Consider the following 24,014-nt stretch of genomic DNA (forward strand, 5'->3'; position numbering starts at 1 on the left):
GCATTCCTCTCAGCCATGCTTTAAAAGAGTCCCAAACCACATGCATAGGTGCAGACTCTAGATTTTGATTAAAGAAGGCTGCGGCATCTAGTTTAATTTTCTCCATAACTCCAGTTTGTGTGAGCAGTCTTCTATTTAATGGCCACCTCTCAACTAGTGGGGTGGAAGCAAACCCGATACTTAATTCAATTGCGCCTTGGTCTGATATATGAATGGGCATGTATTCCACTTTCTTAACCTTATCTGCTTCCAAGCGATCCATAAAAATGTAATCTATCCTAGAGTAATGACCGTTCTTTTTACTGAAGTAGGAGTAGTACCTTACATCTCTTATGTTCTTTCGCCATACATCACATAGGTTTAAATTATCTAACATAGCAGAAAGGCAGGCTCTAACTCGGGCGCATAGATTTGAGTACGAGGAGAGGATCTATCCAGCTCATTGTTCATTAGTAAGTTGAAATCCCCACCAATTATCAGTGGGGCCTCAAACTCTAGCAGAGCGGAACATAGATTGTTAAAAAAACTAATCTCATCCTCATTTGGCCTGTAATAACTAGCTGGCGTATAGGCACTGGCCCGAGTTTTTATCTCTGCAACTAACCAACGCCCTTTAGTATCCACAAAGCGAATACCCCGGCACCCTAATCATTCATATCTACAGTTTTACAAATCGGTCTTTGGAGCTAAAACAACACCAAGATGATGAGTGAAGCTTTCTGTCACAGGAATCATGTATAGAGCCAGATTTCATTAATTTTTTACAAATGTTTATTCGCTAGTAAATATCAAAAGAAAGTATTTCTTCCTCAATAGCACCACAACCAAAGTTTAAACATTCACAAAAGATGATTTCTGTGATGTATTCATAGTCCCGCTTCTTAGTCAAGTAGAATGAGAAACAGCCAACGCGCGTTTCGTCACCACCGTGACTTCCTCAAGGCTGATATCCCCGAAAGTACCGAGGGTTCCTGATCCTGGCTCGCAACTCGAAAAAAGGGTGGATCATACCGACTGCGATCGGTCCCCGCTTCTCCTGGTATATTCTGGGCACCAAAAGCACCAATTGCGAATCTATTTCCAGCACCGCAAATACACATGTCCCAGTCAGAAGTGGTGTTTTTTTTTTGTTTTTTGTTTTTTTGAGTTGATGCACACATTACGGAAGCACATTCAAACATCACCAATCTTGCTACCCCATACAACTGAAAAGTAAAATGTTTCATGAACAACGAAAAACCTACAGAAGACAGCCAGCTTAAGCTCTAGCCTCAGTGGCTGACTTAGACAATGTTAGAGGAACTGTAACACATTCAATAATTAATCTGCCACATTTAAAGCGAGGGATTTTTTTTAAACCAAAAGCAGAGATATTAGTTAGAATTGTCACATATATATATATATATTGCATTGCATTGGACAAAGACGAAAAGACAAAAGAAGGATTGTATGAACAAATGAAGAAACGTCTTACTGAGTATGAAGGGGTGATTAAACGCCGCAAACAAATTAAATTTATCAGGGACGAAGAGGACTACGAGTCAGGAAAGATCCTCACGTTTGCCAAAAAACTCGAAGGCCCCAGAAAACTACTGCTGCAGCAAAAGACTCAACAGCCTTCATCAAGAGAAACCTCAGAATCTGAAGTTTCAGAGGAGGAACAAGTAACACGCCAGGAGAAGGAGGTGGCAACACATTTTTTCCAGGAATATCAACTCCTGAGACAAGCGCAACAGCGACCACCTGCAAGAACCCACCCGCCAGCAAAAGCAAAAGCAGACGGAGAACAAGGCGCGGTAGGAAAAGCAGGAACACCAAAGGTAGCAGCAGTGGGATACATGACGAGGAGCAAACGAGGGGCCAGGAACAAATAAAGGAGTGTAAGCAAACGATTGTGAATTTAACGGATCGAGTACTAACAGACACTGAGAGGAGAGTATTAGAACTGGGGCTCTATTTTTGTCCAACACCCCAATTTGACAATGCTAATGTACGCAATGACACGTACAAATTTATTAGGAAACTGAAATTAATGAAAATCCATGCACTGCATCCTAAGTTGCTGCAACAAAGTATGGTTGCTAGTCAACCCACTGTCGGAGAAACATTTACAATGGCTGATATGGAAACAGCATTGTTACTTAGGGAATTGGAGTATGCGAGCACTCTGTTAAGCCAAGCAGAAATGTCAAAAAATTTGAAGAAGCCGGCATCACACAAGTTGGTGCCACCAGTAATATACGAATGAAGTAAAAAACCATCCCACAAACGGCACATGACTCGATTGACACTTTTCACGACCTAGTTATTGACGACTTGAAAAAATTACAAGCCAAGGGTCCGAATTTGAATAAGATGAATACTACCAAATTAGAATGGAAAGCTATTATGAATCTCAAAAATGATGAAAATTTGATGATTAAGCCCTCTGACAAGGGAGGAAACGTTGTCCTCATGGACAGGAAGCAGTATCAAGAAGAAGCCCTGAAGCAACTCTTGGACCAAGATTGTTATTCAACTGTAACTAGGTCGGCGTATGAGAAGAGTATCATTGACTTTCATGAACTCATAGACAATTGGCATCAAAAAGGTATCCTCAGGGACCTGGACTACAAATATATCCAGTGTGAGGCGCCAGAAATTCCCACGTTTTATCACTTACCTAAAGTGCATAAATGTTTACGAAACCCACCAGGTAGACCCATAGTCTCCTCATTGAACAGTTTATTAGAAAAAACTTCAATCTATATTGACTGTTTCCTCAACCCTTGGGTTCGGGCCTTGAGCTCGCATGTGAAGGACACTAAAGATTTTTTGAGACTCATTTCCAACATACAATGGGAATCTGACATGCATTTGGTGACGCTGGACGTCACAAGTCTATATACGAGTATTGAACATAAGAAAGGATTGCATGCGATTCAGTTCTTCTTGAAGCAACGGGAAGCTAAATTTCACGAACATAACTGCATGTTGTTGGAATTAATTGAGTTTTGTCTGCGTAACAATATATTTTTGTTCACAGGTGAATTGTACAGACAAGAACGGGGGACCTCAATGGGTTCCTGCTTCTCCCCCAGCTACGCGAATCTCTTTGTTGGCTGGTGGGAGAAGCAGGTGGCATGGGCTGGGGAGCATGAAAGGTGGTTGGAGAACATTGTGTTGTGGGCTCGCTACATTGATGACCTCTTCATAATTTGGAGGGGGTCGAGGGAGGAATTGGATCACTATGTAGCAGCTCTTAACCAAAATGATTGTAATCTGAAATTTACAGACTGCATTAGTCAAGAGGAAGTAGCGTACTTGGACTTAAAAGTATACATTGAAGATGGCAGGATTAGCACGACTTTGTATCGGAAACCTACAGCTGGAAACAGTACGCTACATGCGTCCAGCTTTCATCCGCAGAGTGTCATTAAAGGGATTCCCTTTGGTGAAATTGTGCGAATGAAGAGAAATTGCACAACCCAAAGTGAATTTTTGAAGGCGAAAGAAGAATCTTTCCAAAGATTAAGAGACAGGGGATACAGGGAGTCGACTCTCAGGCAAGCGGAACTAAAAGGCGAGAAATTAGAGAGAAGTAGGTTAGTAATGGGGGAAGCACGAAAACAGGAGTCCCAAAGAAGGATAGTATTAGAATAATTACAGACTACTCGGCACAATCGTCTGAAGTTCTTGAAATTTTCCGCAGAAATTGGAAAGTACTGAAATCAGACAATATCATTGGCAAAGAGCTTCCAGAACTACCCCTAATGACGTATAGAAGAGGGCCCACACTTAGTACATACTTGGTGAGGAGCCACTTCACCAAATATCCCAAAAGGAAAGAAGTAGTGACAGGATATTTTCCATGCATGAATTGCAAAGCGTGCAGAAATGGCCAGAAAGTAAAGGAATTCAATATTCCTGGCAGGAAGACCCCGCATAAAATCAATAAATTGATGAATTGCAATACAGAGTTTGCAATATATTGCCTTACTTGTCCATGTGGACTTAATTATGTTGGGAGCACTATTCATCCCGCTAAAAAGCGAGTGCTTGAACACATGAGGGCGATTACGAATCATGATATGGGGTACCCTGTGGCACGCCATTTCCAAGATGTCCATAAGTCCAATTCTAAACTTTTAAAATATTTTTGCGTCGACTGTATCTCCAAGAGTGAAAGAGGTGGGGACAGAGTAAAAAAGCTACGACAGCTAGAGTCCAAGTACATAGTTCTAATGCAGTCGAAAAGTCCCACGGGACTCAACAATGAGGAGGAATTATGGTCTCACATTAATTAGTATAAGATATACCCGGAAGTAACAGACAGTAACATGAACCATTTGGAGTAATACCGAGAATTAGGGGCACCCATAGATCGAGGAGGGGTGTGGGGACAAGAACATTGCGGTCACGGAATAGTATACCGCGATCACAAATGCCCATTCAGGGCTTGAAGAAATAATGAGGGGTGTAAAATACCCAACATTACATGTTTTGGACTTGAATCATGTCGAAACGAATAGTGTGAATATTGTGTTTTAATCTTGATTCTGTATGAAGAGGGGGCTATAGGAGGATCCCAAAGAATGAATTTGAGAAATCACATGATTTGCCCCTTCACAGACACACACTACAAAATGGCCCCCACAGAATGTAGTAAGCATCATGATCTGGATGTCCTACATCGGTTTCTATGAAATGAATACAAATTTGATGTAAAAAGGTTTTGATTGGTTCCTCTCACGCAATGAGTTTTTTTGAATGTTTTGCATCAAATTGTGTAAAAATGTGACCTCCCCGACATTGACAAAGGCGTGAAGCCGAAACGCGTCTGTCGGGCCGTTTTATTTTGTGATCAATAAATACTCAGAAAATTACCCCCTTGAGTGCGCCTCAATCTTTGCTCCATTGAATAGGAGTTTCGCACAGGATTATATATATATATATATATATATATATATATATATATACACACACACACATATATATATATATATATACACACACACACACACACAAACACACACACACACACACACATATTGGGCGACCTGATCTCCCGCTATGTTCCTTCCCGCCCTCTCCGTTCGGCAGAGTCTCATTTGGCGGTGGTGCCTAGAATTAGACTCCAGGACGGGCGGCCGTGCTTTCCGGTACCTTGCCCCAAACTATGGAATTCCCTTCCCGTTCATATCCGTGCCATGGACTCTCTGCCATCTTTCAGGAAGGCTATCAAAACCTTCCTGGTTCCACTACCTTAGGTTTCTCCTTGCTGTCTTTCTTGTTAGGCCGGTATATATAGTTGTTGTGTCCTCCCGTGGTCAGCGCTGGGACGCCCCTTTGCTGGGGCAGCTGCGCGCTTTACAAAATGGATAACATAACATAACATAACATAACATAACATAACACATATATATACCCTCGGGTCTAGCCAGCACTACATAAAACTTGAAACTCTCTAAATAAATACACAAACACATATACACACTGAGAGATGAAACGTCTCTAGGAATCTGCGATTTGGGATATACCAAACAACTGTTTTTCAAAAATAAAGTTCTGAGCAGTCAACTGCATAGGAATTAAAAAAAAGATTCCTCATTACATTTTTTTTCCACTCAAGAATTTCTCTTGGGACAGGCATCATATAATTATTTGCGATGTAATTCAGCATATTAGGCATGCTGTCTGGGGTATTCTGGAAAAGCAAAGGCAAATGCCTACCTGATCTGAAAGAAAGCACCTGGGATAATTTGATTGATGCCAACCTCTGCCGGGCTCAGTTGTTCGATTCCAGATCTTGTAACAGAATTCATTGGTTAATGATTTAGTCAATGAGACTAAATGAGAATCGGGTAATACAAACCCAGTAGACTTGTCCTAGCTGTGAATCTCCACTCAAAGACAACCATGTCCATAGTCCAGTATAGTCCAGTGGTGTTGTCTCCGAATGTTTTAAAATCCTTCATCATAGTTAGACTTGCAATTACCAAACATCACCACACCCGAACAGGAGTTCAACAGTCCTCATCTTGGCTGTAATCTTTGGAAGATTGGGCATCACAGCCTACCCATTATTCTACGCACTACACACCTGCTAACGAGCCATCCATTTAGTAATCACATTACACAGCTGTGTAATAAGTGCACTATCTTCCATAAGAGAATAGGTTTATGTATTGTGCATCACTGCTTTCATACTAAACGGCCCACTGTTTCTTCTGGCCAAAGATCTCTTTACAGACTAGGTCATAGCTTTGGTAAAGATATCAGACTGTGCATGTGGGTGATGAAATACTCCCTCCTCCAAACACAGGTTAATTGCAGATTACTCTAACTTGACATCATCTCTATAGCCCTGCTCTTCCTAAGAGGCTGTATTTGCTACTTTCTATCTTGGCGAACACCTAGTTTAAAGACCTAGATGTTTTAGTACACCTGGTCTTAGATCCACGGTAACATGTTACATGCACTTTTTAGTGAGAGTGTGCACGATTACCACTGAACGGGACTTTTGATAACTCCCAAGTTTGTGAGAAAGGCTCCATTTCTCCATGTAAAAGTAAAATTAGAATTTATAAATGATGTATTGTTTCTCCTCCCATTAATAGAGCCTCATATTAGGTTTCAGCTTAATCTAACTATCCTGCCCCCAAAATCACTGTGACCTAACTTAAATTCGTTTCCTTCCTGTCTCAACCCTTGTGCCTAAAGAGTGTAAACTCTTCTTATGATCACAATGAATTTACTGTGCTGACCACAGTCATTCCTGCTACTTAAATTGTTGCTGGACTTCTAAACTTTCCAGTCGGGGAAGGCAATTAGAGCCTCTAAGAAGAAATAAACTTCAAGATGTTCTTTCAGGAGTTTCACCAAGAGGCCCTGTAGGCTTCGGAGTCCATTGTTAATAAAGGACTTCCTGTGAATAGTAACAGAGACAGAAAGGTTTGCAGTTTCCTTAAAGAGCAACTAGAGTGTAATGGCAAGAACAGCTATTGCATTTAATGACAAGGTCCACAAAACCTTAGTTAAGAGTGTGCTCTAAACGTTGTATGCCGCAACATTAGGGAACCCAAGGGTAAAATACATCACTAGCTGATCAGATGTGTAATGTAATTGGATTCCCTTCTTTCAGTCCAGATGGCTCAGAGACATTTTTCTTTGACATCAGAGAATTACTTCTCTGCAATGAAACAATACATGTGGCCATATATACTACAACTGCATTTAGATACCACAACTGCATACTGCCATTTTCAAGTGCAGAGCTCCAGCTAGGGTGGTGTTCTATTCAACAGGTATAAGGACTTCTAATAAAGTGTCAGACGTGTCTCACATGCAGCCTCATCCAAGTACACGATGCCCAGCTACAAATCTTGTGTTCTGATCCCTGTGCATACGCAGAGGATCAGGTGAAGCGGACTTTGGGGGGAAGGGTAAGAAACTTGGCACAGTATATGGCTGAAGTGCATACCGTGAACCCATAGCCCACGAGTACGCCCAGTAATGCCGCAGGCTCTGTGGATAGGGACACTGGTAGCTGGACAAGGTCGGAGCACAATGATACTTGGGACAAGGGAGAAATCATACAATAATTAAGCCGGAAAAAATCACTGCAAAAAGTGTGTTAAAGAGAAGTTATGATTCTTTACTCAACTTCAACATTTAAGGTGCAACATTTTATGCTTATGATATATTACATACAAAAATACCTTGCACTCTTAGTCTGCCATACTGGGCTCCTAAACATGAGCTACAAACCACCACTCACCACACACAGCTCTGGTCAATTTATTATTTTATTTGGTACCTGCTAAAACGTAGCCAGTTTTCTAAAATGACATCATTAACATTAATATTGTTTACGTCCAAAGAGCATTATTCATACTCAAAAGAAAGCCATACAATACTACTATTCGCAAAATCATGGTTTAATTCAACTTTATTTCTGTCAACTAATGAGAGTGAAGGCAGAAGACAAACAAGTGTTAGCAAAAGTATTGCAGTAAAGCTAAGATTTGTAGATTATAAGGAGGAAAAAAACTGCAACGAAAAACCACCATGTAACAACTAAAAACATACAAGCCAACAACATATAAATAAAATTAATGCTCCTAGTAACTTTGACCTGCTCTCCAAAGATATTTATACTTGGTTTTTAATTCTTGGATAAAAATAAGCTGGCCAGTTTATCTGCTACAATGCAAAACACATACACTTTACTAAATCTGGAGGCTGTATGAGGCTCTGACATAACGAGGCCAAGCTCCACTACAAGACCCCACTTCTCACAACAAAACAGCAGATTCAGTACATAATTCGTTCATCTTTGAGACCTCAAAATTTGACTAAATGTAGTTGGTCTATACTAAATAATGTATCGAGCTTTAGTTGACCTGTCGCTGCGGAATGAATTTTGTTTGTAAGTAGCTAGTAGTTCCAAAATGAGGGAGCAACATGTTTTTTTCCTTTCATATTGGTTCCATGGGATATCACACTCAAGAGGAGGCAATGCAGAAATACCAGCGGAACAAATGATTAATCATAGACTTTATCGTTCTCACAAAAGAACAGCTCCGGCATCCAAGCTTTGCAGAGAATACAACTGCAAGACCTGTGCTCATCCAAGTTGGAAGGCTACACACATGTTGGTATGAGCTAGTTCAAAACAGCGACATGTCAAAACACACGGCCAAAACAAATACATACAAACATGTCCTCTACGTACATTGTGACATGCTCCCAACCCCACTAGCAAGATTTAGGCTCTAGATAGACTAAGACTGGAGCTAGGATTGAAAATGAACCCAGCCCAACTGTAGGGGGGAAGTGAGTTAGGCTGTTTAGGTATTTACAAGAAGTGGACCTTTTGGAAAGAGATATTTTTGTGGTTGCTATATTTTTGAGTCCTTGCTTTTGCCGTCCTTGTTTACACACGGAAATGCTCAAAACGCAGCATTTTACTTGTGTACAAATGTAGAGAAAAAAAAGGGATTTGGGGTCACAATGCTATCAACATTTTACGCAGATTTGCTTCAAACATAAATGTAGCAGCATTTAAAAAGTGAAAAGCACATACAAATAAAGAAAATTGCACTATAAGCACCCAGCGTGGGTAAGTCAGAGAACTGTCTAAATGCCAGTATCAAACAAGAATTGGCAAAGCCAACAGGTGCCACCTGTAGGATCTACTGGCTTTGCCAATTTCTTTTGGCGTTGCTAAACAGTATCATCAAAAATAATAACAAAAATAGGCATGTTGGGGGGCGCATCATTCCACTGGCACGTGCATAAGGGTGCATTGTTCCACTGGCACGTGCATGAGGGTGCATCATTCCACTGACTCGTGCATGTATCAAGACACCGGCACTCAGCGGAATGACGCAGGCAATTTGGTTTAATTTTTTACTGACCGATTGAAGATGGCAGTTGTCACTTGGATGGGTGGGTAAATAAATAAAGTAAGATTTTTTTAGCTCGAAACAGCCAATTAAAAAGAAAATACAATAGGAAAACGGGTGGTAGAGGGGTGGGGTGAAATGGAAGAGAGGATGGGAGAGTAGAAGGGGTGAAGCACACACATTGAAGCACAAGAGGAAGATCCTAATACAGAAGCATACGAGCAAGAAAGAGCAACACAGAATGTAGAGGGGGAGAGAAACACAAGGACAAGTGAAAGAGCAACACTGAGCAGAGGGAGGTAGAGAAATACACAAGGCAGATGGCTGGAAACCCATGCACTCGTGGAGTGCTTGCGCAAGAGAGAGCAGCGCAACAGTGAGGTGGGGAGAGAAAAGCACACAGAGGAGAGCGAGCAAAAGGGAGCAGGTGGGGGAACCACATGAGAAAAAGACAGCTGGGCCGTTCATGTATTCTCATGGAGTGCTTAAGCAAAAAGAAAAGCAGTTGTTCCCTAAACATTAGCAGTGGACGGACCAAAGTAAGTAGTCTATGCTCCAGGGAGGGACAAACAAGCTGGATCAGGCAACCCATCTAATTAAAGGCTGCAAATGAGATGGACAATTGAGTTAACTAATACTAATGAATGGGCGGGTTTAAGCCCTCTGTAAATCCTTGGTAATCTGGCAATAGGTCTTTTGCAGCCAGACAGCTTGCACTGTCTTGTAGGCTAAACCGAAAAATTGGCACATGGACAGAATCAAGCCAAGAAGCAGTGAAGTTTATGGACAAAACAATTACAAAAACATACAAATGAGGTATTTTTGTTACTGTGAAGCACATTCATGTAGCCATGTAACCATTTCACATCACACAGTAGAAAGTCTAAAGTATGGCACAGTACACCTATGTATAGTATCACCCAGCAAGAGTCGGGCTACCAGTCATTAGGAAGTGGAGCTGTTAGACGGGATGGATGGGCAAGGTCAGAAGTAACAGCAGCAGGTCCCTCTGATAAAGGGTTTTTATATGCCACTCATGCTGTGCCAGGGCTGCCGCCTTGAGTTGGACAGCACTCTGGCTTTTCAAAGATGGATAGAGCCCTCAGACAGAGTTTCAGAGAGGAGTGCCAATGTGAACTCTTCATACAAAGAAGTATAAAGGGTGTATATATCCCAACCAAGACAAGCGGTGCGTGCTTTTCCCAGGACAGTCTGATCCCCTTACCAGCCCAAACAAAAGTAGAAATCTTTCCCTGGATTTTATTTAGAAGAGTTTTTTCAAAAGTCAGAGGGATGTTATTAAAAAGATAAGTGAACTTCGGCAAAACACACATTTTAACCAGATTTACCCTGCCATAGTGTGTGAGTGGAAAATTCTGCCATCTCTTCAGAAGTGTATCAAACTCTTTAGCTACTTGGGCTATATTTGTTTTAGGAAGTTCAGTCAGATCTTGTGTAATGATTATTCCCAGATACCTCTTCTCCTTTGAAACCCTGAAACCCTGCACTTCCGAGTTCCATGACATGATCTCAGTCTTACTGTTATTAATCTCATAGCCTGACATTTTACCAAAAACCTGCACTTCCCTTAGTAAACTTGGTAGGGCTTGGTTGACATTAGACGTAAAGAGAATTAGGTTGTCCGCATATAAGGCGAGTTTCCTTGAGAAACCATTCATTAAAAAGAGATTTATTTCTTTATTTTGCCTTAAGCTTTGAGCGAACGGCTCAATGTGTAAATCAAAGAGTAGGAGACAGCGGGCAGCCCTGTCTGGTACCTCGCCCTATTGATATCGGGCTGAAAGGCTCCAATTAACTAATATTTGGGCTCGTGGTTCACTGTATATTTTCCCCAGCAGATCTCTAAAGGTGCAGTCAAACCCAAAAGCCTCCAGTACGCTAGACAGATAACACCAATTAACGCGATCAAAGGCTTTTGCAGCGTCCAATGTTATAATTGTTAAGGGAGCTCTAGCCACGGTTGCCAGATCTATTGCACCAATTAAAGAAATGACGAGATCCTTCATCTGCCGCCCAGGGAGGAAACCCTTCTGATCTTCATGTATTATTGCCCTTGCTAATTTGCTTAACCGCGAGTTAATAATATCAGTAAAAGTTTTATAATCAGAGTTCAATAAGGATATTGGACGATATGATTGACATTGTGTGGGATCTTTACCGGGTTTTAAGATCAGGGTGATAATTGCCTCTTTCCAGGTATCCGGTAATGGGGAACAACCTCTCAAGATATCATTAAATCATTTCAGCCATATATGGATGATTTTATCCATTAATATAGAGTAGATCTCATTTGGAATCAAGTCTGGGCCAGCAACTTTGCCTTTTTTGATTTTCTTAATAACTTCCATAATTTCACTCCCTGTTATATCTTGATTAAATAGTGTGAATCCTTCAAGGCTCACTTTAGGACGCGGTTTCTGAGCAAGCCAAAGATCTACATCTGGTTTATCTATTTCTAGATCTACCTTATACAATTCTTGAAAAAATTTACAGAACTCCCTCTTAATCTCACTCTTATTGTCCGAAAACTGAGCAGAAGGTTCATCACCGTTTTCTAATGTGATCCTGCTAATTAAGTTTTGAGACCTATCCATTCTACTATTTATTGCTAACAATTTTCCTCATTCCTCACCCTGACCAAACTCTCTCATTCTACTTGCTTCCCACTTCTGTAACATAATTCCTTCCAGTGTCAATCTATAGTCACGTTGGAGATCTTCCAATATACCCATCAGTTTATCTTTTTCCTCCCCCTGAACTTGACCAGACTTGAAGCTTGCTTCAGATTTTCTAAACCGCTCCTCCAATGAAGCTATCTTCTCCTTTTCTGATTTGACCCACCCTGCAGCTGCCCCCTTCAGCATTCCTCTCAGCCATGCTTTAAAAGAGTCCCAAACCACATGCATAGGTGCAGACTCTATCTTTTGATTAAAGAAGGCTGCGGCATCTAGTTTAATTTTCTCCATAACTCCAGTTTGTGTGAGCAGTCTTCTATTTAATGGCCACCTCTTAACTAGTGGGGTGGAAGGAAACTCGATACTTGATTCAATTGCGCCATGGTCTGATATATGAATGGGCATGTATTCCACTTTCTTAACCTTATCTGCTTCTAGGCGATCCATAAAAATGTAATCTATCCTAGAGTAATGACCTTTCTTTTTACTGAAGAAGGAATAGTCCCTTACATCTCCCATTTTCTTTCGCCATACATCACATAGGTTTAAATTATCTAACATAGCAGAAAGGCAGGCTCTAACTCGGGCGCATAGATTTGAGTACGAGGAGAGGATCTATCCAGCTCATTGTTCATTAGTAAGTTGAAATCCCAACCAATTATCAGTGGGGCCTCAAACTCTAGCAGAGCGGAACATAGATTGTTAAAAAAACTAACCTCATCCTCATTTGGCCCGTAATAACTAGCTAGCGTATAGGCGCTGGCCCGAGTTTTTATCTCTGCAACTACCCAACACCCTTTAGTATCCACAAAGCGAATACCCCGGCACTCTAATCATTCATATCTACAGTTTTTAAAAATCGGTCTTTGGAGCTAAAACAACACCAAGATGATAAGTGAAGCTTTCTGTCACAGGAATCATGTATAGAGACAGATTTCATTAATTTTTTACAAATGTTTATTCGCTAGTAAATATCAAAAGAAAGTATTACTTCCTCAATAGCACCACAACCAAAGTTTAAACATTCACAAAAGATGATTTCTGTGATGTACTCATAGTCCCACTTCTTAGTCAAGTAGAATGAGAAACAGCCAATGCGCGTTTCGTCACCACCGTTACTTCCTCAAGGCTGATATCCCCGAAAGTACCGAGGGTTCCTGATCCTGGCTCGCAACTCGAAAAAAGGGTGGATCATACCGAATGCGATCGGTCCCCGCTTCTCCTGTTATATTCTTGGCACTAAAAGCACCAATTGCGAATCTATTTCCAGCACCGCAAATACACGTGCCCCAGTCAGAAGTGGTCTGCCTGGCTGGCGTTGAGACAAAGTGTGTATACACCCCAAGAAAAATTAGTTTGGAAAAAGTTATGGTCGTGAAATCAGACAATAACGAAAGAATCTCTGTTGTCAGAGTCCTCAAACATATGAATGTCCACGCCCTTGGAGTACCATGGCTAAGACCATTCAGAAAATAAAAATTGCCATCCTATTCAGGGCACAATTCATTTGCCATGGTCTGGGTACTGTGATAAGACCCTGTTAAGTGGTAGCAACGGTTCCAGCACACTAAGACCGTCTCGTTTCGCTTTAGTATCCACCTGCATTTTACCTGGTTCTATTCCGGAGTTTTTTTTAACAACTATTGACGCTCCTTTAGAACAATGTTGTTGGTCCGTAGCTATTACCTCCCTGATTATTAAATAGTGCCAAATACTCAGACCTCATAAGATGAGTCTCCTGAAGCATTAGAACATTCATAGGGGTATTTTTCAAATATTCTAAGACTAGTCTCTGTCTCCTTTTCACTCTCAGTCTATTTATATTCCTATATTCCAGCATAATATGCCCAGACACTCACTTCCTATGGCTGGATTCCTATCCCCCATTATTAGATTTCCTAGTTCTTTTCTTTTCAGTAGCATTGGCTATATCAGTAGAGGACACTTTTTCTATTTTTTTTCTTTTTTATCAATATGCTCCCCACCGTATGCCCCTCCACCACCCCTGTGCCCCCCATCCCATCCACTCTCCTCCCCTGGGAACCCTCCCAGCCTGCTTAATGGCTATCACCAATTCGAGCTGCAAACCCACACCCGCCTTCAATATAAACATTTGTTGCACTGGCTTCCCCGCATCTGATCATCTTAGTCTGTTTACTTTCTCGTAATTCAACTCGGCTAACCGCTTGCCTTACAGCCTAGCAGAAATTCATCTACTTCTTCCTCCGGGGAATTAAAATTGTACATTTTATTGGCTCTCATCACTTTGAGGTATGCTGGGAACCTCAGCTGGACTTGAGCACCCAGTTGCCTCAAGGAGTCCATCCTCTTGCCTAGCTCCATTCTTCTGTCCTCAGTGACCCTTGATATGTCAGATCTTATTTTAAACGAAAAACCCTGGGCCTGAATAGCTGTTAATTTTAAGGCTGCCCCTAAAAGTTTTTCTTTTAGGGAATACGATTGTGTGTATACCAGGATTTTCCTAGGCTTCTTACGACCAGGATTAAGCCTAGAAGGGTCCCGCGGCCCTCACTGGATTTCTGCATCCCAGACTGAAGCAAAAGCAATTTGAGGAAAGGATTTGGACAGGATATCTATCACATAGCCTTTTATGTTCTCTCCTTCTGCATCCTCCTTTATATCAAGAATCCGAATATTGTTCCTCATTGAGTTGTTTTCCATCCTTTCTAACCTGTCTGATATGTCCTTTTCCTTTGTTTTGAGCCTATCCAGTTTTTGGACATGATCTTGCATATCTTTCCCGAGTTCTAGCATTTTATTTTCTAAATCCTTTGTGCCTTTAGTTAACGCTGATAAATTCTCCTCCAAGCCACTACACGTTTCTTAAATATTTTTCTGATTACTCTCTGAAGTAGCAAAACACTCTTTAATGTCCAAGGAAAGCTGGCTCAATAAATCTTTTACAGTATTTAAACCTGTAATATCTTTAGCTCCCTCTTTAGGTCGTACATCCCCTGCCTGATCAGTCTCCTTTGACATTATTGTGCTCTCAGATGCCTCATTAGTAGCAATGCTAGTATCGCTCAGGGGTATATACTTATTTGAGATCGAAATGGCTGGAACGCTAGCTTATATATCAGCTGGATGTACAAATGCAGCTGTCGATGAAAATAAAGTTAAAGTTGAATTATTCTGTGTAACAGGCTCCATCTGTACCTCTATAGGGGTAGGCGGGTCCATGCTACTCTGCGAGTTAACCTGTGTATTTAGTTTAAAATAGGACCTTAGTGAAGGCATCACTCTGGGTGCTAGCGGAGCAGATTTTTCTTCTTTTCTTTTACAGGTGTACTCCTCCCTGCTTTAGTAGAGTTTTTACTCCTGGTTTTGCTTTGCGGGAGGGTTAGGGGCGGACCTACTTGTGACTCCACCTTAGGACCTTCAACCTTGCCCAAAAAGTAATTTGATCTCAATTTATATCTTCTTCCCCGAATCACTTCCCTGCCTGTGGTTCCCACTTTTTCTTCCACTGAGTCTTTTCCTATAATCAAATTTGTAGACTCACTCCCTAGCTCCACCCCCTTTTCCTTTGACTTTTTACTCATACGAAATGTGCAGCAGGTGGTCATGCCATACCCCAAGTTTACCTTTTTGAGCTGCTTTGCCTGCTTTTTCTGGTTTAACTGTAGTTGCTGCTTTAGATCTCTGGTCGTTGTGTATTTTGAGGCTCTGCCGTCCTTCCTGGCCCCCCCCTTCTGGGAGTCACACGTGTTGATCCTGCCGCTGCTCCAGCCCTTAGCACTCCCTAGGTGTAGAAACGGGGAGCAAAATCGTAGTGCAGCTCGAGACTCTCAGAGTGCACCTGCCGCCCTGAAGACCGCCAGGCCGATACACATCCGGCCGCTGCCCCGGGAAACTGAACCAGGATCTACCCGCAAAATAGAAGGAGAAACACAGCAGGCATCAGCGGACGGGGCGGAGATGGAGCTCAGCTGTCAGCAATATCAGTATCAGCAGTATTGGCAGCCACCGCCGCTACCGCCTAACAACCCTCAGTAAACAGCCTCAACAGATTCGACCCTCGCGAACCAAAACAAGGTGAGGGAAAGATACCGGCTCCGGCGCTGACAGGCTCTCGGAGATGCGAGTATGCGGGAAAAACCAAACGAGCGACTATTCCATCACAATGCGGGTGTCGGGAAGAAGCTCTCGACCAGCTCGCTAGCTAGCCCCCATGTTCCTTTGTGGGCGTGCCCCCCGCCAAGCTCAGGAGAAAACTTGCACACGGGGGTCTGAGTCTACCAGACCTACAGTTATACTGTTGGGCATATCAATTGCAAAACAGTAGAATGCTCTAAATAGGACGGATGATCACCTGATGGGCCACATGTTTAAGGCTATGTTGCACGAGAATCCAGCTGAGGGTTTTATGTACAAGTTCGGCGCCCCAAATATTTTTTTAAATGTTTGCCTGAAGGTTTTACATACTGCTGCCAAACTATGGTTTGACTGTCGTAGTATTTTAAGCATTCCTTATTACAGCGAGTGGGCTCTAGTGTGGGACTCCCCAGGCACTCCGGAATACTTGAACGATGTCTTATCTGAACCTTTGAAAGAGGCAGGGTGAGGTGGTGGGGTGATATAGTTGAAGGAAACAGCTGTCTCTCCTGGGATGCCTGGAGTAATAAAAACAAAAAATAGCCTCTCCAGATTTAAATATTACCAAATTTCGACCTGGTGTGAACACCAATACTGGCAATTCCCAGGAGACTGTGCAATGGAGTTGGACCATCAGGATGCTAACCCTAGGAAGAAGGAAATCGCTCTCTGGTATAACTACTTACTGGAGGCTGCGGACAGGAAACTGGATTTCCCCCCCCCCCCCCCCCCCCGCCCCCCATACGGTCTGGGATAAGTGCTTGCCAGATGAAGAGCTGCAAACTTCATGGCAAGTATCTTTGGATAAATTATACCATTTGAATAAATCCGCTGCCCTAAGAAAGAACCACCTCTTTACCATTTACAGGATATATTGTTCTTCGCTCAAGATATTAAAATGAGGGGAGGAAGAGAAGCTAGCTGTACAAGATGCCACGCCCAAGAGGTATACGATATTCATATGTTTTTAACCTGTTCAGTGTTGAAGGATTACTGGAAGAATGTGGGTAAGACCCTGACTGATATACTTGGTAAAGAAATACAGGTAAGCCTTGTATTAATATTTTTTAGTATAGTACAGCCTTTAGAGGGGGAGAGGGACAGGGACATTACTGCTGAACAGGGTAAACTGGTGTTCTATTTGATTCTCCTTGCAAGGAGAGAAGTCTGTAAAATGTGGTGTCAGGTAGATCCCCCATCCTGGAGGGAATGGTGGAACTCAGTTAGATATTTTAAAGAATTAGATCAAAAGGTTAACTGTTTTAGTAACAGTAGAGAGCGTGGCCTTTTTTGGGGATTATTAGAACAGGAGTAATGTGGAGGCTGGGTAGAACTGTCCCATGATTACACCTCTCGGTCAGTCTACGATGTGCCAAGTGGGCCTGGTCCCATAGAACATCAGTTGAGATCAGACCCTCTAAGATATAAGCATTTGGGTTGTTGCCACCGAGAGGATGCTTATACAATAGTATGGTGGTTATATGAGGACAATAAAATATGTTTTTAAAAGACACGTGGTGTGAGTGGTCAGAAAGTAGACAGAGTGCAGTAAAATCAGTCTTTTCACACTATACCCATAATAAATGCAATATTGTACTCACTTATACACAGCTTTCTTTAGCCCATCGTCATGCAAAGCAACATATCACTATGGCTTACCTGGTGTTCACCGAGAGCTGCACAGCCACAGAAGGAAGAGCTCAGCAATCTAACACGAGCCTCAATCAAGAGCCGCCGCCTGTAAAATCAAAGATACAAGAGAAACGTTCAAGCAGAGCGCTTTAACAGAGAAGGAGCAAGTAGGTCAGACACCCAATCACTGCATTTGTAAGTACTCTGTGAGAGGTTAAAGGCTCTCTTTGACGCGCTAGAGAAAAAGCGAGGCATGCTCACCTTCGTGCACTACCTTATTTCACACAGCTCTGCATGCTCACATGGCCTTCATCTTCCTCTCTTGATTAATTTATATCAGGTTGGGCTCAAGAGATGCCTCGGTTAAACATTTCTAGGCGTATTATAGTGAATTAAATTAGCGGTATTGAAGCCTCCTTGTCAACAGCAAGCAACCAACTCCATCACTCTGAGCTGATATGTTATGAGCTCTTCATAAGGAGCAGGAATCACAGAAGTGTTTACTTTAAGACATAACAAGGTAAACCTGACTGAACTGTTCCAGAAAGCAAAAACTTTGATGATTAAGGGAAATGTCTAACTATATGCATAGCACTTTTGACTATGCTACATCCACAAGCCTTGAGATGTGAGCATTCCAGCTTCCTCCTTGAGCCCAAGTAAGACAAAATGGCGCATGGTCAGGTTATCCAACACACCAAGCAGAGCAGAAAGGTGCAGCGCCCCTCCTCATATAACCAATGGCATGAACATTGAGTAGAACATAGCTACTTGTACTTCTAATGGAAACCCATGCAACGAAAGTGTGGTGGAACTGGGTTTTTAGGCTGTTAGTGGCACCCAAGGTTGGCAAACACAGTGGAACTGAGATGTCTAACCCTCTAATGAACTCTGTGATACAAAGGATGCAATAGAAAACTTCTACCCAAATAACTAATGGAATTAAGGAGAAAAAAATTAAATTCACTATAATCCAGCACGCTAAACTTTTAAAGTGAACCCATGATGAAAATAAGTTAGCACCAGTTACTACTCCTTCACATGCCACTGTCAACAGCGTACTGATTCATCCAGGCCTTACGGTCCGTCACATGTTACAAAGCGGCACCAATGTCCTTCCTGGACTCCACTGACCTCATTGTGCAGTCCAGTTGCTCTCAGTTTCACATGTCAATATCCTGGATAATGTTATGTTGTCACGCTCACCCAGGAAGCCATCTGCTTACTGGAGGCTGCATCGTGCACACTTTTAACGTTTGCAAATAGGATCAGATAGCACTAAATCTGTTGGCCAAAACATTTAGTAAGTTGAATCTTTATGTACGTATTTTCTTGGCTACTATACACAGATCTGTTTATAGAGACAGCCAGGGGAGCAATAGGTTTGTGTGCGGTACTACACATATGTGTAGAGGCTGCAAATGCATTTTATGTAGTAAGATAAGATTTCTCACAATATTTAATGAAATGATCCTTAAACAATCTGCATGCCTAGCTGAACAACATTATATGGTAATTATATATATATAGTTATTATGTGTCACAAGACAGTCTATGCTGAGATGTTTCTATTTCCAACAGGAGATTACATACGGATTTCATAGGCCGGTGTATTAGTGATGTTTTTGCTATTGCACTAAAAATAGTTTAAGAGTAGAAACACCCCACCAGGCCTCTGTGGCACATTTCTTTTTAGCAATGTTCCATGTGATGTCATAGATTTTCTGTGAAACAGGCTATCAAGTAAAACTATCATCTCAGTCTATGAAGAGAATCGGAGCAGCAAAGCAGCTCTTCCCAGACAGAAGCAGATGTGCTTGATCAATCCTGTGGAAACATTTACTCCAGATCCTAGTGGGCATTTATCCATGCAGTCCACAGAAGCCATAACAACGTGGACATGGGATGCTGAAAGATGTATCCCATTTTAAACAAAGCAGAATGCAAACGGAGGAGGCAGAGAGTGGCAGAGATGCTCCTAGGCTTGAAGACCATCTCTTAGTTACCCTCAAAGACATAACGCCCTCATAACAGAACTGTGCTTGGATAACGGTACAAGGTAAATCAAATCAAATTGACTTTATTTCGGATATATTGCAATCCATAAAAGTACACACATTAAAGAATTCATGATAAAAACATCACAATAATCACAAAGTCAATTTAAGGTACATATAACACAAATATTTCTTAAAAAGAGTGCATAGACAAAATCAGTACAAGAAAAGTGCAAAGTAGAGTCCATATACAGAAAAAAGTGCAATAGTGCTTTGAGCTGCAGTTACTCATCCAAACATTTTCTTAGTCTCATAGTTAGTTTTAAAAGTTCTAACACCTGGAGGACACTATCAGAGTGCAGGAGCTGTAAGTACATAAGGGCGGGGCTGATTTGATTAAAATTTAATTTCTTTAAAAGAGTAACCAGATACCGCCTGCGGGGATATTCATAGAATGTGCATAAAAATATAAAATGCAGCATATCCTGTGGAGACTTCCCGTCGCAGCCACAGGGAGCTGCTGGTTTCTTAAAAATGTCCGACTTAGGTCTGATTAAAAGATGATGAAAGATGTTAAACCTGAACCGAGTCAGCAAAAATTTCTCATGGGGGTGAAGGAGCATGTTAGATACAATTCCATAGAATCACAAGTTCTCAACATGATATACTTTCTAACATTAGGTTTCGAGAGCTCAACTTCATCTCTTGGAGCATTACAGTTCAGAAAAAAGGTTCTCTTAATTGCTACAACATCACCCTTAACTATATCCCTCGGGTTGTCAAACAAGTTCAGGCGGCCAAGCTTCAAAAATTGGGACTTCAAATATTTAAGCCAGGGTACACACATTGCATGATCGAGTGATACAAGATCTTCCAATATCAGGTGGGTTAAAGGAATTTCATCATTTAGCCATAGTTTTACCCAACACAACAGTGGTTTCAATCCAACAATGTCGGATAAATGCAGACAACCAAGTTCTTCATGAACAGCTAAATTCGGTGTGCTACCAGGGACACACAACAGGCGCTTTAAAAATTTATTTTCAACTATTTGTAGTTGTTCGCCGTTTGTGTAGCCCCATATCTCACTTCCGTATACTGCTGTGGCTATGGATTTAGCGTTGTATAATTTCATCATAGCCACATTTGGCTTTTTCCCCAATTTAGAGGCAAAATTGAAGATGGAGGCATTTACCCTAGACATTTCCCCCTTCTTCTTGGCCAAATGTGGGGCCCAACAAAGCTTCGTATCAAATAAAACACCCAAGTAAGAGAACGTCTGGGTGATGGGTATCAGAACATCATTCAATTTAAAATTGAACTTTCTTTTAGATTGACGGCCAACATGCATTATAAAGGATTTAGAATTGTTGACCATAAGGTCCCTATCAGACATAAATTTATTAAAAGCATTCAGAAGTGCCTGAAGACCTAATTCTGTTCTTGAAATTAAAACCGCATCGTCGGCATATAAAAGCAAAGGAATACCCCTCGCACCAGCTCTAGGACAATCAGATTTTACCTCTTGTAGTTCAGCCTCTAGGTCATTTATATAAAAATTAAAAAGAAAAGGGGCCATGATGCACCCCTGACGTACACCTTTATTGATAGGAAAACAACCCGTAGTTTCCCCAGTCGATGAGAACCTCACGTTGGCTCTTGTGTCGTTGTGCAGATCCGCTAGGAACTCCACAATCCCCCCATCTATTCCCTTATCCTTCATGGTCTGCCACAGCCTCCCTCTGTTGACACAGTCGAAGGCTGAGGACAGATCCATGAAGGCAAGGTGAATTACTCCCTTCTGTACGACAGTATATTTGTTCAGAATAAGAAACAGGTTGAGACACTGAGTTATGGTAGAGCGCCCCTCACAAAAGCCATATTGGGAAATCGACATGATGTTGTTTTCATTCGACCAGGTTGTTAAGCGTTGAAGTATAACTCTCCCCATAATCTTAACCATTGAATCAATTAGGGATATAGGTCGATAACAAAGCGCACTTCCCCTATCTCCCTTCTTAAAAACTGGGACTATAGTTGATAGTCCCCACATTTCCGGACAACCCACTATGGCCGCAGCATTAAATACAGCAACCAAAATGGGAGCCCAAAAAACTGGATCAGATTTGTAAAGATCCGGGGGTATTCCATCAGGACCTGGTGCTTTATTAACAGTGAGGCCCATTATGGCTGCCAAGACCTCACTTTTGTCAAAAATAATAGGGCTGTCCCTATCATAGGGGGCAACAGCCATGGATCCAGGAATTTCAGAATAGTACAAACTTTTAAAATGACCTTCCCATTCCTCTTTGGCTATACAGCAGACAATTCCATCTCCAGGGTCCTCGGTCAAAAAAGGTTTTTTTACCAGCGCCCAGAATTTGGTGCTGCTATTCAGAGTAGAGGGGTCAAGCAGTTCCTCCCAGGCCTCTTTCTTCAGTAGCTCTCTACGGGCGATAGTGATGGCCTTATATTCCTTTCTGCAGAGTTTTACAACCTCCCGATTCCTCGGGGAAGCTGACAGAGCAAGCCTCAGTTTGCGAGCAGCTACAGTGCAGTCATGGCTAAACCATCTCGGTCCTACTTTAGCCTGCGTTTTATTAGGGACCGATAAAAGCGCTGACACCTTCTCCAAAATATTTTGATAAGCCTCTAGGACCAGTTTAGGTTCACCCCCCCCCCCCCATTAATACAAACATTAATGTCCTCTGCACACCCTTCAGAGATGTTCTTATAGAGTATATCCGCAGAGACCATTGACCATTTTAACCGCCTCCTCCCATCTGTTGTTCCCAGTCTGCCTTGATCGGTACTTTTATAGCTTTTTTTTACCCAAGGACAGTTCAGACAGATTGTTACAGGGTTATGGTCACTGAATTCACTAGGAAGGATGCAAAAGGAATCTAAAAAAGGTTGCATTGTCCTTGAGACAAGAATATGGTCTATAAAGGTACCCCTTCCGTGCCCCTTAAAGGTAGGGGTATCAAAACGATATAAAGGGTCCTTTAATGACATAGCCAAAGAGAGATCGAGGTCATTCAATAGGTCGTTGCACATTTCCCCCTCATTAGTGTGCTCCATATGCAGACAATCCGCACGAGCACAGGTCATTTCTGATAAGCACTTGTGCAATGGATCTATGCAAGGATGCAAATTAAAATCCCCCATAATCATGAGGTTATGGCCCACATTTTTAATAAAATTAGAGACAAAAGAATTAAGTGCATGAATATGATTCCTACCCTCACCAACAGAAGCAGCATTATAAAAATTCACCAGGCCCACAAGGACTTTACCTCCAGATAGGATTAGGCCCATAATCCCTGGGTATTGTGCTTCAATTCTCTGTACTTCACATGGTAATAATATGGAGACAAAGATTACAAGACCCCCCTTGGGCCTTCCCCGCAATGATGGCAAGGCTGGCACAAAGAATGCCTTATACCCTTCTAGGAAGAGGTTACAGCCCAGCTCCCAGGTCTCTTGCAAACAGATAATAGAAAATTGCTTGATGTAGGTAACCTAATTTACACAGACATTTTGGCCGCAAGACCAGCAATATTCCAAGAAAAAGCAAGATATCCTGACACTTTACCCACCGGGTTAACAGAATTCATAGATTCACCTGAAGCCCTGGTCTCCTGAGCCGCAGGTGCCCCCAGTCAATCACACTGCTCAAGACCGGATAACACTTCATATCTGTTCTGTATGTTTAAGTTCGACCCATATTGATGGTAACCGGCACTGGGACTTCTGTTATAAATTCCAGTGGGCCCCCCTGACCCGCAAGGATTAGTGACATTATAAAAAAATTGAGACTCTTGCACAGGAGTGTAAGGTTCAAGCCCCCGCCTGGTTAAACTCTGTTGTGATGGAGGTTTACACAAGTGCGCATAGAAGTAACCCAGGGGGCGTACACAGATACTGTTCGTGTTATATACTAATGCAGAAGCTCTCAAAAGAATAGTTGCCACGTGCTGGGGGTGTTTGAAATTTACGACTATACAGTCCCCTGACCCAGTCTTTTTAGACGGCCCTACCCAGTTTACACGTCTTACTGTCATAATTTGGTCCGAATATGAGACAGGGAACCCACAGTTTTTGTTGAGCCATGACACTGTTTTATTTTTCAGAGAGGTTTGGGATTCGTCAAAAGGAGATGCGGGATGGGTGCCGCAAGGGGG

The 24,014-nt window shown here is 42.0% G+C and overlaps 1 protein-coding gene across 2 annotated transcripts in view; it reads right to left on the bottom strand.

The window, feature by feature from the left end:
* The window catches only part of PEAK1 (pseudopodium enriched atypical kinase 1), a 720,838-nt gene that overhangs the window by 559,553 nt on the left and 137,271 nt on the right, over positions 1–24,014 (bottom strand). For both annotated transcript variants that reach the window (XM_078685075.1, XM_078685076.1), the window contains exon 2: positions 17,861–17,939. The gene's annotated coding sequence lies outside the window, so the exon portion shown is untranslated. The remainder of the gene's footprint in view (positions 1–17,860; positions 17,940–24,014) is intronic.

Source organism: Lissotriton helveticus, chromosome 3_2, assembly GCF_964261635.1.
Source record: "Lissotriton helveticus chromosome 3_2, aLisHel1.1, whole genome shotgun sequence".
NCBI classification, from domain to species: domain Eukaryota; kingdom Metazoa; phylum Chordata; class Amphibia; order Caudata; family Salamandridae; genus Lissotriton; species Lissotriton helveticus.